A 20066-nucleotide genomic window follows, 5' to 3' on the forward strand; every position below is an offset into this window, starting at 1 on the left:
CTGCAGCATTTATTTTGTCTAGGATGACCTTTGTAAGAATAGCAGAAATAATCTATCCTTATTGTAGTTTGAACATATTGCAAAAATATTACCTTGAAATGGCAAAGGTTAAACTACTTAAATTACAATACAAAACAGGAATGAAGAAAAATTAGAATAGAGCGACATCATTTAATCTTGGTTTTGTTGGTACATTTTCTGCTTAGTTTTTTTTAAAATGCAAAACATGTCCAGAGCATGGCTGCTTTAGAACTGTCATATTTACTCACATCTACAAGTAGAGAATGAAGACCACAGACAGCTGCTTCCTACTGAGCCATAATCTCAAAATGCCTGTAATCCTTATTTGAAAACCTGATAAAGATGGAAGCTGGGAGAGGCAGCTGCTTAGGGAAGAGACGGAGATGTAAGTAACTGAAAATCTGGCTGTTCAGCTGTAATGAATTCATAAGGTGCTAATTCATCAAGCCCCTATTGCAGAAATACCCTCTGACAGAAAGAAAAATTGTAGGTGATTTGGAATGGCCTTTTTGAATGGTCAACGAGAGATAATTTTGTGAGAGCAGAAAAGGAGAGGATGATAAATTTACCAGTGTTGAGGTCACAGGTCCTGGCTGGAAATAAGATGACCCAGCTTCATTTATCGTCGTCTGCTCCTGAATAATAGGATAGATCTCTCTCAGGACTAGCTTGCCTATTCTCACTTACAAAAACACTTTTAAATTCCAATAAATGCAAAAAAATGCCAAATTCCTTTCTGACTATGGTGAACATTAGTTTGCAAATCAGAAATGATGTTATTGGGATTCAATAAATTCAGCTGTAATGAGCCAAGTTTCTTTTGTATTTTCCAAGGCACAATTAAAGCCTCAACTGAGCCCAGCTCCAAAGCAGGGTAATTGACTACAATCTGCTCATAGGAAATATTGTCTCTGAAAATTACTCCGATTACTGGAATTGTAAATTGTTATTAGAACCAAATATAAAAATAAAAAAAAAGCAATGACTGTTTAAAATATTTTGATTGATTTTCTCCCTCTGCACTTGTCTGTTTCTAAGGGGAGTAAATAGCAGATTTCTGGGATTTTAGTCACATACGTAACTAGATGATGCGACGATTTTAGTCAATACCTTACGTATAAATTATACAGCATCATTCTTAAAAATGGACATTAATTTGATTATAATTCTTGAAGATATTTCGGCACAGGTTGACAGCAGTTGAGAAATATATGTTTCTTGTGATCGATACGTTTACTGCGACTAAGGACAGATTTTTTTTGCACTCAGTCACCATTAAGGCCAAAATGTTCAACGATCAATGACAGCTGTTACATAATCATTTATAAAGCAAGTACAAAAAATTTTGTTTTATTTGAATGGGTTTTACTAAATTATAGATTTTTGTGAGAAGAAAATGCGATGTAGGGAGGGATATGCGAGTATTTCTTTTCTACATAACAAAATGCATTTTGAAAGAAATATTGCTGAAGGAAGATAAGTAAACAAGATGCATACAGACCTGACCTTTGGGAATTGAACACATAGTCCACCTACTATGACTATTTTCTGATTAATAGTCATTGCTGGTATAGGAATGAGGTATATCTGGAAACAAATCTCACTTTGTTGAAGCATTTTTGCCCTGCTCTCATCAGGATAATTCACAAGAGATGTCAACATAAAATGAGGGGGCGGGGGGGGGGGGGCAAGAAATCACCTTTCTGAGAGAACACTGATGATGGTTTGCAAGTTTGATAGAAGTGCTCCCACGGGAAGATACTGGTCAATAATGATTGACAGTAAACTGCCAAGCTTTTGGAATCAATCAATTGATTGTGGGCATGTGAGGATTGTTCTGTGAGGAGACATTGCCCTGTACTTCCTAGTGTCACAAGAATGAGAGGTGAGCTCATTAAAACACGAAAAAGTCTTGAAGGGCATGACAGGATAGATACACGGAGAAAACTTTTATGGTTGGGAAGTATAGAACTCGGCACCACAGTCTGAGAATAAGAATTCCATGATGAGAACTGAGATGTAGGGAAATGTCTTCACTCAAAGGCTAGTGAATCTTTGGAATTTTCTACCTCGTGAATCTGCTCATGTATGGAGTACCTTCAAGACAGAAATCAGTTAATTTTCCAATTCCAAGAGAATAAATTATATGAGGAAAGGTTAATGAAATAAAGTTGAGGTTAAAGATCAGCTCTGATATTATTGAATGACAGAACATTTGTGAAGAATTGAATATCCAACCCTTGCTCTTAGTTCGAATTTGAGAGTAGAGAGAAGACTATGTCATCCTCAGAGGCAGAAAGAGCATAAAGGTGGGACTGAATTTTATAATCTCCCATTGGCAGCTTTGCAGTTTGGAGAACACATAAAATTCCTTGAGCAGCCATCCCACCACCCTCCTGTTTCGTCCTTACAAATTTGTCATTTTAGGGAAGCCTATGGCAGCCTACCCATCCTTGACTCAATAAAGGCCCTTACTTTAATGGCTGATTTATGCCCAGTCTCATTATTGTGAGTAAATAAGGTGCAGACATCCATTCTTGAACCAGTTAATCACCCTCAGAGCAGTAAATAGCTACAAGGTTGACATGATCAGCTGGGTTGTAATCCCTGCTGACTCTTCAGGTGATGCGATAGAAAATTGTGCTTCTGACACATGTTGTGGATCAGGCCAGCCCCTCAAAACACTTCAAGAAGGTAGCCCAGAATCTAACTTTGCTAGTTGTTTTAGGAATGCGTACAGTGGGTATTCCAGGAGTGAATCAGATGGTCAAACCACTTAGTTTTAAACAAAACAAAATTTATTTCCAAGATTACCGAATGAAACACCAATAACAGAAGCCAGAATACCGAATATCTTATCCTATCCGAAAACCCAACAGATCATCCCACTTAATGATGTTGTTCCAAAATACTAGCAACATCCCCATAAACACCCCATTGGCACAAAAGATAAAATTAAACAGGTTCTTACAGGAGAGAGATCAGAGAGAGAGATCCAGTCTGGACCTGCTTCCAGCAACCTTTCTTCACTATTCAAAAAAACCCAAACCAGAGAGAAGCTGAGCTGGGAGAACCAGCCACACCCCTTTCATTATCCAAGTTTTTTTTAAACTTGAAAGCCTTCTGCCTGAATCAGTATCTTTTAGCTGTAAACAAATTGGCCCTAAAACCCTTCCAAATTCAGACTTCTCGAAACCTGTGTTGTTTACAACCTCTCTGAAAAAAAAACCAAGGACAACATAACCTTGTTAAAGGAACAGCTCTGTCACACATTTCCTGTCTAATGTGAGGATGACATTTCTAACAATACTTTTAACATAATTTTTTTTAACAGCAATGGAAATACAAGTTTACTACTTTAATTTAGAAAAATGTTGCAGCTGCTTTATAGTGGTATTATGCACAAAATTGGATATCAAGCTACACAAAGTGGATACTAAAGCTATTAACCAAAATCTTGTTCAACAAGATTGGTTTGAAGGAATGTTTTAAAGGAGGGAAGAACACTAGAGAAGCAAAGACGTTTAGGGAGAAAATTCAAGTATTTAGGCCCTACATTGATGTGGGCAAAGGAACCAATGGTGGACTATTAGAACCGTGAAATCTCAAAAGGCTAGAATTAGAAGAATTCAGATAACTAGTAGGGGATGGGCTCTGGAAGTTTGTGAAAAGATTGATAAGGTGTTTAATATTGAGGTGTTGCTTAACCATGAGCCAGTATTGGATAGGGAGCACAATGGTGAGTGGTAAGCAGGTATGAGTTAAGGCAGGCCCAACAGTGTTTTTTTGTCATAAAGCAGTAAGTTAATGAAGCATTGAATGTGAGAGATCAGTCAGGTTTATGTTGGTACAGTCCAATCCAAAGGTAACAAAGACTTTCCTGAGGGTTTCAAAAAACAGTAGCAACTGAACATACTCAAAAAAAGGTTTCTGGGATTCAGATGTCAATTCCTGATGTTGCCATAACCACAGCAGAAGCACAAGTTGGTAGTTTTGATGATATCTCAAGAAATTAGTTGGTTGTCAAATATGATATTTCAGGCTGGCGTTTTGCCATTGAGTGGGAAAGTCATGCTGTAAATCTTCCATTGCAGCAGATCCAGTCAACAAGATTCACTCAGGAGGGGCAGACATGTGGTTGTTGGGATGGTTGTGTGCCGACAAGTGATTCTGTCATACCCACTGCTTCCTGAGATTGTTCAGAGGTGTTTATGGGGGTGGTGGACAAGTGGTGAGGCAGGCTGGTTAGAATTCCTTCTTTGGTTCTTTGAATAATTTACATAAAAGGCCACTATTAGATATCCCCCACCTAATAATACTATTCCAACTCATACTGCTATCTCCAAAGTAATGCACCCTGTATTCATTTTGGGCAAACCACATGAGCCTGCAAAATAATCCATCTTTTAACAATCTAGCTGGACTCTCTCTCACACCAACTTCCATTGTGAACATACATCCCATTTGTAAAACCTATTCAAAGATTTTAAATCCCTTCATGTGGTTGATTAATCTGTTGTAATAAAATCTTCTACTCACTAACAATTAGTAAAGACAGCTAATCTGCTAATTACCTCCTAAAATTGTCAATCAAAACATGAACTATGGCCCCCTGTGGAGATAAGTTACGTTGGAGCTCTTGAACTTCAGAATAGCATTTACAATAGGCTCAGCTATAATAACAGCCATTGGCAAATGTCAAAAATGAAGACTATTGGAGCTGCAGGAATATATGGCTAATAATTTCTTTTTGAAAACTACACCTACTAGTCTATCAATCAATACACTCCAGTCGTGGGATGGCCTGTCAATTTATAAAGAGCTGGAGATCTGAATCACTTCATATCTTCACACTTAAATATAACTTGCTTTCACAAGTGTTTATGACTCCTTCATGAATTTATGACTGTCATTCTTTGTATCAAGTCATTGTGTTGGTCTGAACTGAGGACTACTTCGTAATGCACTTTGCTGAGTTTGGATTCATGACCTGCATGGTTTGTGCCCTTCCCCCTTTCTGGCAAATGTGGAATGTGCTGGAAATGAAGCTAGGATTTCAAGTGTGAGTTCTATCTGCCATTTTTAAAGTGTCATGCATTTGAAGCACCATGAGGAAAATCCAAACAGATGGTAGAGCAGCCTAACCCAGCCTAGGAAAGCTGTCAGGAAGCGGGATGGGGCTGGCAGCTAAAGAATGGAACTAGTAATGGGAACCAACGACAATGAGCTGCATTTTAAATTCTGGAGGCCTGGGTAGATTCAGGTGCAGGTGCATAGCCCTGAAATGTGATGCTACCTTAAGAATCCAATGTGATGCTGTCCACTTTCAGGTTTAACCAGAGTGCATTTGAATGTGTACAGGAAAGTCCCTTACAGCTGTCAATGGGACATCTGCAAGCTCTCACTTAACTCAGTAGTTAATCCAGAACTTTGGATTTAACAACCTGTATATAAATTTCCCAATCTGTGTGGGAATCACTCGAGTCACGATGTGAAAGCTCAGCACAGCGTGCTCATCAATTGAACGTGACCAACTGAGAAGCTTTCCAAAAGTGAAACTGACTAGCCCTACCTAGGTGAAAGATTAGTGCTCGCAGCCCTCATTCGCACTGCTCAATACATGATGTCCTACTCTGGAAGTCCATTTACCTGTTTTTCAATTTGCAAATCTTTATCTGATATTCCCAGCAGTTTTTTTGCAGCTCTAGAGTCAAAAGGAACATTTTTTAAAATAGTTAAAAAGTCATGAATGATTTGATTTAAAAAAAAACTTTAGTAAAACAATGCCACTGTACAATTCATTGCTTTTAGTATGGTAGGTGAATGGTCATTGACATGCCATACCTTGATGGGCCATGGGGGTTATTTGAGAACAGGAGTTGGCATGGATGGGGCATGGCAATGAGAGGTTTGAGGGATGAGGACTGCAGAGCCTTTCTCTATTTTACTACAGCTTTGATGAAGTGCCACAATGTGTTGTACTCTTTAAACAGCCCATCTCCACAGTGGCAACCGCTATGGTTGCTTTTTCATTTTTCTTCGGGTCCGCTCACCCAAAATAAGCCAGTCCCTGCTCCCTGACCATAAAGGTCCTACCTCCAGCATTAATACTTCCCAAGGCAGTTGTACAAAGCTGGGAATTTTTCCCAATTCTCATTACCACCTTAACAGTGAAAATTCTGTACATTACCTCTGCTTTTACTCTGCAAAAATGATACCTGATCTATTGGGTGTCTCTGCACTTTTGTTGTATTTTGTTCTCCTCAAAGAATAGAAAATAGAGAGTTGTGAAGGAAGAATGTAGAGGAAAGAAGGAAGGACAACTTTATGGAGGGTGTTTGTGAGAGGCAGGGACACGTTAGCATCACTGGTCCAGTGGCCAGAGTATGTGGTTCAGAATAACAAAGCATAATAGTTTTGATTTCGCCTTGCAGTTGAGATGGACTTGGGACCTCTCTCCTCATGCTGTCCCCGGAATGGAAGACAATGACAAACCACCAGTGATAAAAAACACCAAGAAAATGGCTCAGGACGAAGCAACAGCAGGTAGTAAGACAGCGACCTGCTTTCTAGCAGAGTACACTGTATGACCTAGATGTGAGATGATGTGAATATGAAGGTGAATGTGAGGAATGTCTATTTAGATGGTAATTTGGGGAACTATCTGCAGAAATAGAATTGAGTAGAACATCACTATATGTTGGTGTAAGCCATAGAGTATAGTGGAATGCTTGGAAAAACAGAGAGTGGAATTTTCTTGCTGCCTTGAGTGACGTGGGCAATGATGAGGAAGATCAGCGAGAATGAAACAGTTCCACATGAAGAAAACGATTTCGAATTTTCCTCTCAAGGTTTAAACAATGAACAGGGACTACTTATGCATTTGCATGTCATTATTAGCTGATCACCTCAATTCTTGCATCATTCCTCTCTCCTTCCCCAAGAAACTAGATATGGAGGTCAGAGCAGTAGCCTGGCAGCAGTGGTTAACCATTAACTTCTTCAGGCTTTCACCCACCTCAGATATCCTGGGAGCTGTAATGATGTGTACAAACTGGAGAACATATGGGCTCCTGCTGTTTCTAAGGTCCAGGGACCATACAAGAATGGCTGCTGGAAGACCAGGGCGACATCCTCTAAACATGGCTGCTGATACTTTTACAACATCCCTGACAGATACCGAATGAAACTGCTTAAACTTGAACCAGGGCTTTGATAGAACAGACCATAGGCCTTCTTAAGATGAATTTTTGATGCCTGGATCACTTCAGTGGGGCCCCACAGTGTAACCTAGAGAAGGGGGTCCAGCATCATTGTGAAATGCTGTGCTTTCACAACTGGAGCCAAATCAAAGGAGATATCCTGGCTGCAGGAGGGTACAGTAACAGTCTTCTGAAGATAAAGATGAGATTCAGGACATTAGCAGGAAGGGACATCAAGAGACAATGGTAGAGCTACACACTATTAAGAAGCTAGATGCAATAGGAGAGATGCAGCACTCTGAGCAATGCCTTGGGAAGGCAAGTGGACATGTGAACTGTCCAGTATAGACCTCCCAGCCTTGGGTGGAGTGCACTCCCTAGCTATGGATAGAATGAACATTTGCTTCTAGGGATGTGTGGAATCATTACTGAGTCTGTGCTTTTGCTCACTAGATGGGTGTAAGTGTGGAAGAACTTTGTAGGCCATGCCCTAGCATAATCTCTGAATAAAATAAAAACCAAAAGAACTGCGGATATAGTAAATCTGAAACCAAAACAGAAATTGTTGGAAAAGCTCAGCAGCTCTGGCAGCATCTGTTGAGAGAAATCAGAGTTAACGTTTCACGTCCCGTGACATTGCTTTTAGCCTCAGTGTTGTCTGTATTAATGTGCAACATTTTGGTTGCAATCCTCAACATTATAGCGAGATATCTTAAACTGTCTGCACTCAAGGAATCAGTTACTTGGTAGAGATGAGCAATGCATAGCTATTACAACCTCATTGACCCTTGGGATGGCTGAAGAGGCTGTGCAAAGTTATGTACAATGCTGTGTTACAAAGCAAAGGTGACAGCATGATGGTGTGATTACTGACTGTTAATTCAGAGACCCAGGCAATGTTCTGGAGGCCTGCATACAAATTCCAACATGACAGATGGTGAGATTTGAATTTGGAATTAAGAATCTAATGATGACCATATCAGCCATTGTTGGTAGTCAGGAAAAGCCCATCTGGTTCACTAATGCGCTTTAGTGAAGGAAACTGCCATCCTTACCTGGCCTGGCCTACATGTGATTCCAGACCCGCAGCAATGCTGTTGACACTTAACTGTCCTCTGGGCAATTAGGGACGGGCAATAAATCCTGGCTTAGACATTGGCTTCCTCATCCTTTGAGTGAGTGAATTTTAAAAATAAACCATGCCATCTATATGCCCTAAGTAAGTTATTTTTTTTCCTTTCCTTCCCGCTACACCTTAGTGCTGTCCCAACATCAGCAGCTGGCACACAGGAAGCCTCCTCTATAGTTGGCTCTGTGGGTTTGGAAGATTTGGCCAGTTGACCCTGGCTGGACCCAGTTTGAATCAAGAGGGCCCAGGCCTGCTGAGAGTCGATATCTGTACACATGGACGAGATGGACCGAAGTGTGTTTTCTATGCTGTACATCTCTATGACAGTGTGGTGGTAACCAACTTGTCTGTGGAGACAGCCAGATACACGCATACTGGAACCAGTGTAGCACTGATAGCATTGGTGGACATTTCCATCCTTGAATCCAGTTCACTGACTGCTTCTGACAAGCCTGTCAACTGCTCCTGTGCCTGTCTGCTCATCTTTGTCAAAGCCATTAATGGCGGAGACCATGGAATCTTTTTCTGCCTGGTGCTGAGCAGATCCCTCATCTCCAGCAATCCTCCAAGCACCAGAGCCCTGGGGGCATTTCTTCTTCAATCCCTTCAAGGTTAGAGCTGATGCTGAGGGTCTTTGGTGCCGACTGATTTGAAGTGGATCTTTGCTGAGTGCATTGTTGTCTGCATTTGAGAAGACAGAGAGCTAGTTGTGTAAGAGGATAAAAGGTCCTGAAGGTTAAGAATGAGTTAGCATTGGTAATAATGTGAGAACAGCACAATGAAGCTCACTGGGTCAATTGCCATTAGTGGTCTTTGTGTCCTCATTTCTATCACCTTTGCTCTCTGGAACATTTCCTTTGGAATAATGATAAAGGGTCATAGAGTGAAGAGCAGTTCCTGGGTCGCAGTAACAGACATGGTATGTAGCTGGAGTTTAAATATATCACCAATAGTGTGAACATTGCAAAGTCCCAGCACCAGTGGGCACTTACACCTCTCCTGAACATGACTCCATGAGAAGGACACCGAAAGAGGCAGTTTCATAATAATGAAGATTCCATGAGAGAATTCATATAGACACAGTGGACTGGCTGCTGTGAATATCATTTTTGCAAAGAATATGAAAATTCAGTGTCGTAATCCATGCCTAAAATTGTTACGTTGCTTGCCTTTCCCAAACTCCTGAGGTTCTTGATCATTTTACTACACTACCTCCAGGTTTAAAGGACCATACTTCCACACTTACCTCCAGCCACACGGCACCCTGCCCAGGCCTCCACTCTGTTCCTGTGATCGATGAAAGCTCAGGACTCAACGTACAGTTCAGCCAATCTTGTCCCTTTAAAGAGAAATATTCCTTTGACACAGTTGTATAGGCTGCCTTCTCTGCCTGGTTGGGAAATCTGGAGATGAGATTATAATACTTTTGGTGAATCACAGAGCAGTGTCAAAGCCCATTTTAATGAAAAACAGATTCCTGAACTGCTACCGGCCTCCTTTCTTCCTACGTGTCTGTTTTGATAAAATTAGACATCCCGATACTTAATTGGAGGGAATATTTGTTTATTCAGAACTGAATACTGGAGAAGCAGCCTGATATTCCACAGACAGTGAAGGCGTCAATAGAGGTGGTGCTGATTCAGAACAGAGTGCCATTTATATACATGTGAAACCTAACTGTGTACTTTCCCAGCATTGTGATGATAAATGGGAAGGAGCCAAAAATGATAGATGAGAGAAGAAACCACTGCAAGTGAAAAGATATTTTTAAACAATCACTTCAAACACGTTGTAACACACTTCTGGAGCAGTGGGACTTGAAACCAGGGCCTCCTGTCTTAGAGAGAGGGACATTACTACCAAACCACAAGACCTCTCCATTGGAAATGATATTTTGACTATGATTACATGGAACCAAATTATTTCAACCCCACCCACTTGGATGACAATAGGGAAACATTACAATCTTAAATATATCTAATATATCCAAAGTGGATTATTGCAAAAATCCTTCTGCCTCACTGATGCCTTAGGGATGCTTGCAATGCAGTGGTAATGTACCTATTGTTCAGCCAGGAGTCCTAGGTGCAAATTCCATTACTCCACTGGTGTGGAATAACATTTCTGAATAGTTGATTAGAAAACACTTACTTTACCACACAAACCTTTCAAAACATCTTTAAATGCAAATTACTTTAACAGGGGAAGTAATGGTTTAGTTAACTCAAATGTAGAAAACCTAAATTTCTGATTTCATCAATGCCAATAAATACAAAATATAGTGTGAGGTTTACAAGCTATTCAAAGTTTCTGCTTATTCAGGTGTTAAAGAATTAAAAGTCCTTTATTCATGTAATTCAATCACCTGTTTGAACACAGGCTCCCGTATTAAATCAGAATCATGCAGTACCCAGTTTGTCCAAGATGGCGGCAGTAGAGTAGCAGTGTTTGGGCTACTGAGCCCGGGTCTTGTCTAATTCCATCTGCTTTTCTTTTCTTTTTTCTCTTTACATTTCTGCTTTTTTTTCTCTTTAAAGTCTTCAAAGCATTGGTTGCAGCGGCATTGGTGGCAGTGTCAGCAAGAACGGGCTTTGTGCAGAATGGCAGACCAAGATGGTGGCTCAGTGTGAACTCATGGTGGTGGTGCCATTGATGGAAGTGAGGTAGAGCGAGAGATAACACCTCTTTGTTCCAGCGGTAGTGGTGGCGCAGTGAAACACGGTTGCAGAGTGTTGACAGTTTAGCAACATGGACTCGAGAATCAGGGTGGAGGAGCTGAGCTAGAAGCGGGGTCTGTTCCAAAGACCACCTAACTTTCTCGAGATAAGACTACAAGATGAATTTTATTATTTTATTTTCTGGCTTTATTTTCTGTGTTTTGGTTTATGTTCTGCATTTTAAGATAGTGCCAGCACTAAACAACAGTTTTCAATGTATTTGTAATGAATACATGTGCCAAAAATAAATCAGATCAAATCAGAATTATAATGAGTTACAGATTCTGATTTGACTCATTTTTTAGCTGTCTACTTTCTAAATTCATTGATTGCTTTTCCAAATTTTCATTCACTGAATGCAAATGTATTCTCCACCAATGGACACTGTTACACATCCATGAAAAACAAGTGAACAGCACAGTAGGCCCACATTGCTACATCTGTTTTAATCTTATATATTCCGCCTTATATACTTCAATGATCTAACACAAGATGCCTCTCAACTGTATTAACAAGTTGTTTAAAATGTATGAGTAACAGATGTTTAGTTTGTGAAAATATTAGAAAGCCTGAAATAAGACAAATTTTATAAGGTGTTCAATTGTTTAATTGCCATGTGAACGAAACAATTTTTGGGAGGTAAAGTTCAGTTGCTACTCAAAATCAAAAATAGTTGATAACAAAGTTTCTGGAATAACTCTCAATTTTAGAGAAAACCAAAAGTGCAGTGATTTTTCTTTCCTTGTAGTTTTGATTTAGCTCTTTTGATACATTTGTAAACATAATGAAAATTACCACAAACACAAATTCCTGTGGTGTTTTGAATATTTTGGAACTCACATTTTTCATAAGAAATATATTTGTGCATAACACAGTTTGCATTCCCTTAATATATTTCTGTAGGCTTTCTTAAAGAAAATTCCTTCAATAAAATCCATAAAGAAGGATTGTCGACATTTTATTTCAATAAAATTGCAGTTCCATTTTTATATTTAATGGGCTGAAACACTTCTATCAGCAATGTCTGATTAATGGTCCTTAAAAAGGGCACATCAACTCTCAACCGTTGATTCACTCCTATGAGCAAAAAACACCCAGCAGTAAGTTTATTGACTAACTCAATGACAAATATGGTTATAATTTTAAATATCTGTTTACTGAAATTTTGTCCATCGTGGACCGGCCTGTAATAGGCTAGGGGCCACAAAACATGCTCCTCATCCTATTGAAGGAGCATGTGCTGTAACCTGATGCTTTTTAACTATATCTACATTGTCGATTACTGGCAACAGTTATTTTAGCTGCAAACTGTAATTCATTTCTCTCCATCTGTCCTGAAGAGAGCAGGTTACATTGATGCTGATTGTGTTCTGAAGGTGCTGACTGGGCTCTTGCTCCTTGGCCTGGCTATTAGTCTTCCTAATGTGAACCTGGACAGAGCATGTCCGTTGACTATTTAGGAGCAACAAATACGATCCAGCCCTCTCCTCACCCAACACTTATATGGTGAGTCACTGAATGGTGATCAACAGCAGAATGTTAACTTTTAAATCCAACTGTACCAAGCTCTACTGCAATGCACATACTGGTTGAAATCTGCTAATTTCACATGAAGCAAGATGTAGACCCATATTTTTGGATTGCATATCAGATGTTGCACCTATCCAGGAAACTGTACCATTTTATTCCTATTAACTGGACTACTATAGAACAATCCATCTCCCTTCCTGTAATTAAGTGGTTTAATCATGTAAAATTAATTATGTGGGAATTGGATTAGCTCAGATGGCTGGATTTTTGGTTTGCAGAGCAATGTGATGCTAACAGTGTGAGCTGAATTCCCATCGCTGGTTTGAGGTTACCATGAAGGACTGTCCTTCTCCACCTCTTCCCTTACTTGAGGTCTGGTGGCCCTCTGTTGACCCATTTATAGAACTTGAGAACAATCTGCCATTATCTTACCAGATCATAAGGGCTGTGTTAAATCGCAACCAGTTGCTTCTCTCTAATAAGACAGCAGCCCTTATGATCTGGTAAGATAATGGCAGATTGTTCTCAAGTTCTATAAATGGGTCAACAACTAGAATGTTCACCTTACTTTTTCTTGTACTGTGTCTTTCTATCATTTTCTGTTTCCATTTCAAGTTTCTAGCAATTGTGTTTTCTTTCCGGAATACAATCCTTGCAGAGCTTCTGGTCATTTTTTCCCTATGATAGTCTTTTTTAAAATGCAGTTTTGGAGATGATACAGGATAAAATAAAGTTTTCCTGCTGAGTTTTCAGATTTTTAAGAGCCTTTTTGACTCACAAGGAGTTTAAAAAACCAATTGTTGGAAAAAAATATATCCACTGCCTTATGCAATGAGAATCTTGTATATGTCTTTTGGATGTGTCAATTGCTTGAGGGGAGATTTAAACAATATTCAAGTAACCACACACTGAGTGACTTGTCCAATTCAGTGTACCACTTGAAGTCACTTTTGAATGTAGCTGACAGACATTAAATCCTGAGAGTCCTGCAACATTTTCAGAGATATTTAATAAACTGGATTAATTTGATATTTAAAGTTGAGTTCTGGTAGAGTTGGATTTCGTCTGCTGAAAACCATTGTGAATATAGCTTAATCCATTCAGTAACTGTGGTTTAAAAAAATGAGGGGGAGAAAAGAGTGCCACATATAAAATGTCACCTGCAATATAAAACATAAATTGCCACTATTTATTGTTGTTTTATGGAGATCTAGTTTATACAATATCCATAACAAATAAGCATATATATTGTAGCTTGTGTGATTTGAGTGAGGCATTTATGAAGAGATGGAATTGAAAGAAATATGTAACTCTGGTGTCAAATCAATCATCTTCGATACTTTACATTGTCTGCTCGCTGAGGAGGGATGCAGCTATTTAGAGAAGGGCTAAACAAACTAGATGAGTTATAACAGATTATGGATAGAATGCACACCTTCTAAGAAAAAAAGTAGTAAGATTTGAGTTATTTTGAGCTTTACACCAAATTTTGCAAACATCACATTCAGGTACTTGTGTGGAGTATCTCAGACTATGGCGTCTGCAAATACACAGCTCTTGAGGCTGTTTGATTTTTATCACCTAGTAAGGCTCTTTAACTCCTGATGTACTATAACATTTCTTTATTACTTTCACTATATAATAGGTTCTCAAATACAGCTCTCCAGTGTAGTGACTACATCCCTCTTCACATGATCATTTGAGACTGGTGTCTTTTCTCTTACTGATAGTCTATTTACAAGAATCTGATTATATTAGCAAGTTGCAAATTTTTTTTACCAGGGTTTGTGATTGCAACAGTGTTCAAGCTGATTTTTAATAGATTTAGTAAGTAGTTGAGAAAGAGAAATAAAGTAATGGGGAAACAAGGTAAGGTCATGTGATTAGAAATATTGTTTGTCTAAAGGATAAATATCACCATCAATTCTCTGGGTCGAATGGATTTTTTCTATGTAGTGATTTCTAAGTAATTTCTAAGTAATTATGTGTTATTCGTTATTCAATGAATTTCTTTCTAATTTAAAGACTGAAGCAATGACTGTTGCTGTTTTTTGACAGAGTTTAGACAACATGGAAACACTGGATAAGTTCAATTGGTAATGCATTTTATGGGAAGATTTTTGTTCATCATGTCAGACCCTACTGTCAGTAATGCATTCAGGTATCATATAAATTAGACTGAAATAAGCTAAATCTCAATGTAAGTAAATTCAAATATAGAAACCAAAGTATCTGATGTAAGTTGGGGAGGGAAGTGTTGGCAGAGTGGATTTATTACTGGACTAGTCATCTTGATGAAGGGCTTTTGTCCGAAACATCAATTTTCCTGCTCCTCAGATGCTGCCTGACCTGCTGTGCTTTTCCAGCACCATTCAAATCTTGACTCTAATCTTCAGCAACTGCAGTACCCACTTCAGCCTAGTAATTCATAGACTCAGCTAATGCTCTGGGTTGAATACTGTGTGGAATGTAGAATCCAGGAGGGCAAGCCAGGAGCAGCATCAAAAAAGAATTTGAGAAAATCTGATGAAGATAAGACACAGGATTACCTACATACCAAACAGCATAAGCAGTGAATGATAGACAAGGTTGAGTGATTCCACACAAGTGGATCAGATATAAGCTCTACAGTCCGAACACTCGCGAGGGGTGAATAACAATTAAACAACTCACTGGAGACTGGAGAAGCATCCCATCCTCAACAATGGAAAGCCCAGAACATCAGTACAAAGGATAAGGCTGAAGCATCTCCAACAACTGCAAGAACTGCTGAGAACAATTTGCTCTTGATCATCAGTAAAATGTTAAAAGGGGACACCAACAGTGCTAACAAGCAGCACTTGCCTAGTAATAGCCTGTTCACTGATGCTCAGTTTGAGTTCAGCCACTCGGTTCCTGACTTCATTCCAGCCTTGGTTCACATGGCCAAAAGTCCAGAGGGAAGGTGACAGAAACTGCCCTTGAAGTAAGGGCTGCATGTGACCACATGTGGCATCAAGGAGCTCCAGAAAAACAGGAGTGAATAGGAACTAGGGGATCAATCTCCGCTGACTGGAGTTGCACCTGGCACGTCGGAAAATGGTCATTGGAGATGGAAGCTGGAAGTTGGAGTTCAATCATCTCAGCTCCAGGATGTCTCTGCAGGAGTATCAAAAGGCAGTGCCCTGGGCCTAACCATCTATAGCTGTTGCATGAATGACCTTCCTTCCATCATAAGGTCAGAAATGGGGTTGTTTACTAATGATTACACAATGTTCAGCACCATTCACGACTCCTCAGATACTGAAGCTGTTTGTATCCAAATTCAGCATGAGCGGGACAATATACAGGTTTGGGTTGAGAGGTGGAAATGTGTTGCTGGAGAAGCGCAGCAGGTCAGGCAGCATCTAGGGAACAGGAGAATCGACGTTTCGGGCATTAGCCCTTCTTCAGGAAAGGGCTGAAGAAGGGCTAATGCCCGAAACGTCGATTCTCCTGTTCCCTAGATGCTGCCTGACCTGCTGCGCTTCTCCAGCAACACATTTCCATCTCTGATCTCCAGCATCTGCAGACCTCATTTTCTCTTGGGTTGAGAGGTGGCAAGTAACAACCATGTTTTACATGTACCAGGCAATGACCATCTCCGATAAGAGACAATCCAACCATCACCCTTTGACAATCTATGATTTTGCTGAATACCCCATTCTCAACGTCTTGGGGTTTGCTATTGACCAGAAACTGAACTGAATTCACTATATGAAGATAATGTCTAAGATTATTGCAGCAGATAACTTCTGCCTGATTCCCCAAAGCCTGTCCACCATCCACAAGGCACAAGTTGTGAGTGTGATGGAACATTTTTAGTTGCCTGGATCAGTGCAGCCTTCAGTAACACTCAAGAAGCTTGACACTATCCAGGATAAAACATCCCACTAGATTGGTTTCGCATCCACAAACATTCACTCCCTCCTCAACTGATGTTCAGTAGCAGCATCATCAGTACCATCAAGAAGATACATGGAAGAAATTCATAGAGGTTCCTTAAGCAGCAGCCTTCCAAACCCATGGCCAATACTATCTCGAGTTACAAGGGCAGCACATACAGTAACACCACTACTGCCTAAGGTCTTCTCCAAACCACTCATCATCCTGACTTGCAAATATATTCCTGTTCCTTCTGCATGGCTTTGTCAAAATCCTGGAACTCCCTCCCTAACAGTAATGAAGATCGATTTAATAGACTCCAGCGGTTCAAGAAAGTAGCTCACCATCACTTTTTCAGGGGCACCTAGTGGTGGGCAATAAATGTAGGCCAAGCCTGCAGCATCTACATCTCATGAAGTTTTTTCATTTAAAAAGGCCAGAGAAGCTTATATTCCATGAACTGATGAAAATAAAGTGCAGCCAATACCCAAAAAATGACCAGATTCTGCATCAGAATATGAAGCAACTGCTTCACAACTCAAATGCTGATGTTTCTGTTGCCTACTTTCTAGTTTTAGTTCTATGCACCAATTACCACCGTTCCAAGATTTTACACTAAACTTTGTCCATAACCCCCTTTTGAAAAACACAGCCTACAATGCACAGACAGAGCATGCTGATTCTGATGAAGGTGGGGAGCACTTAATTTTTGATTACCACCTCATTGTCATGATCGTTGTGAAGAAATGAGTGAATCATTTGTTGCTTACTTTTTGTCATCCTGTTAGTGGCCTCTGTGTTTAGCAGGAGCTGAGTCGCATTGAGTTGCAACCCTTGGGGACTAGAAACTCACAGAGTGCTGTATGGAAGGCAGTTATAGGAGTTTGACCCAGTGATAGGAATAACAACATGGTTTCAAGTCAGCCTTTTGTATGGTGTGAGGAACATCAATAGGTGGTATTGTCCCTTGCTCTTGTTCTTCTAGATGGTAGACATTGCAGTGCTGTTGGAGGAACCTGTGTGGCAAAGGTGTGGAAAAGGTGGGGTCTAGCTAAAGATCCTGATGGAAAACAAACATACCGTCATCACATTCTGGTAGCCTTACTTAATATGTCCAACTAGTCAATGTAACTTGTACTGCTAACTAGTAGGAAATAAATTACATCCCTTTTTTAAAAATATATTTTTATTGAACAAATAGATTTTTATAGTACAAATACAAAACATTACAATTCAAAACGGACAAAAAAACCCAAATAAAAAAAGCCCAACCCACCCTCATGTACAAATATACAAACATATATAGAAAAATATAGAATTAAAAGAACCAAACTGGTTATTTAACTAAATAAATAAATAACCAACAACAAACTAATAAATGCTAATAACTCAGCCTAGCCAAACAAAGTGCTCAGATGTCCACAGTTCCTCCTCCCTGGATATTGGACTCGTAAAACACAATCGTTACGGCTATATAAAAGCCCTTGTTAGTGTGGCAGATAAATCTGTTTCAAGGTATTCCAGAAAGGGCTGCCATTGCTTGTAAAAATTCTCAGTTTTATGGTGTACCATATTTGTGAGAAAATCCAGGGGAATATGCTCCATAACAATCTTCTGCCAACACGACAGGCCTGGTGGATTTTTGGATATCCAACCTAGCAAGATATTCTTTCTTGCACAAAACGGGAGAATATTGAAAAGCTTTCTCTTATGCACGCCTTCAGTAAATACAGTGGGCAGGCCCAAAAGGAGAGAGATAGGGTCCTTCTCCACCCTTATACCCAAAATCCTCTCCATTTCCCCGCCGCAGCACTCCAATATGTTTGAAGCCTATCGTAAGACCAAAGACAATGGGTAAGAGTGCCCGTACAGACCTTGCACTTGGGACATGCTGAAGGTACCCCTGGTTTAAATTTTGACAAACGGTCCAGAGCCAAGTGGACCCTATGGAGAATCTTGAACTGTACAACATGGGTCTTATTGCAAGTTCATATCTTCCTTGCATTCTTCCAAATATCCTTCCATGCCTCTGAGGAAACTTAAACACCCAGCTCTCTTTCCCACATCCTGCAGAGTTGATCAAACTCATCTGAGGCAGCATCCCCCAAATGATGATATCAAGTACTGACAGAAAGTGTACTCTTAGCACTTAGCACCCCCCCCCCCCCTCTCTATGTCAGATTTGTAGGGATCAGTCAAAAGTGTGGTCTCTTTTTGAATAAAATCTCTAACTTGAAAAAATCGAAAGAGGTCTCTATTAGATAACTCGCACTTCCGTACTAACTGATTGAAGGACATCATTATGTCTCCCTCAAGTAAATCGCCCATGCAAGATACACCCCTAGCTGCCCAACGTTTAAATCCTCAATCTATCATACCTGGTTGAAGACCCAGCATATCCACTAAAGGTGTTAACAAAGGTGTTTTGCCAATATTACCTTCTCTCTGCTGAATTGCCCTCCTTGCTTTAACAGTATTGATGACTATTGGGTTATGGCAATATTCCCTAACTGTCCTCATTTTGTCCAAAAACAGCAAACTGGTAAGGGGGCACCTTGCCTGGGAGACTTCGATATCTAGCCATATTGAAAGGTGATCTCCACAAACCTAATCACTCACACAGGACAAAAGCGAACTTAATTGGTAATTTTTAATGTCTGGAAGGTCCACTCCCCCCAATCTGTGAGGCAGTTGCAGTTTGCCTAATTTAATGAGGGGCCGCTTACGGTGCCAAATAAAGGAGCTGAACCAGCTGTTCAGCCTCCTGAATGTTTATTTATTGAAACTCAGGGGGAGCATCCGTATTGGGTATAGCAAACAAGGGAGAATATTCATCTTAAAAAGCGCTATCCGACCCAACCACGAGACTGGAAGTGCCTCCCATCTTTGAAGATCTTGTTTAATTTTTCCAAATAATTAGATAAAATTGGCTTTGAACAGCCAATCCAGAACTGGAGTAATGAATATGCTCAAATACACAAAACTCGCCAGTGACCACCTAAATGGGAATCTACAGTTGCCCTCAAGAGCCAGCTCCTTCATAATACTTCTGATTGGCATAGCCTCTGATTTCGCAAAATTCATTTTGTAACAAAAAAAAGCGCCAAACGCGTGAATGCATTGTATCAGGGGAGACACTGAAACTGCTGGGTTTGTCAAAAAAATTAAGACATCGTCTGCATACAATGAAATCTAATGCAATTTTGACCCCACTTCCGGAGCTGGTATATTGGGGTCCCCATAAATGGTCTCCACCAATGGTTCAATCACCAATGTAAAAAGCAATGATGAAAGGGGACAGCCCTGTCGGCTGCCCCTAAAAATATCAAAATTGCTTGATTGTACCCCACTGGTGATGCCTGCTGCGAGAGGGCCACCGTCGAGAACCTTTATCAACCTTATGAAGACTTCGCCCAAACCAAACCGCTCTAGAGTATAGAAAAGGTATGGCTACTCAACTTGGTCAAATGCCTTCTCTGCAATCTAGAGAAATCACCAATCGCTGTATTGACTGCTATTGGCATGCTTGAATTACATTAAGGAGCTTCCTCACATTATTGGAGC

This window comes from Chiloscyllium plagiosum, unplaced genomic scaffold (assembly GCF_037043375.1).
Source record: "Chiloscyllium plagiosum isolate Xiang-an unplaced genomic scaffold, Cpla_swu_hap1 HiC_scaffold_10, whole genome shotgun sequence".
In the NCBI taxonomy this organism is placed as follows: Eukaryota; Metazoa; Chordata; class Chondrichthyes; order Orectolobiformes; family Hemiscylliidae; genus Chiloscyllium; species Chiloscyllium plagiosum.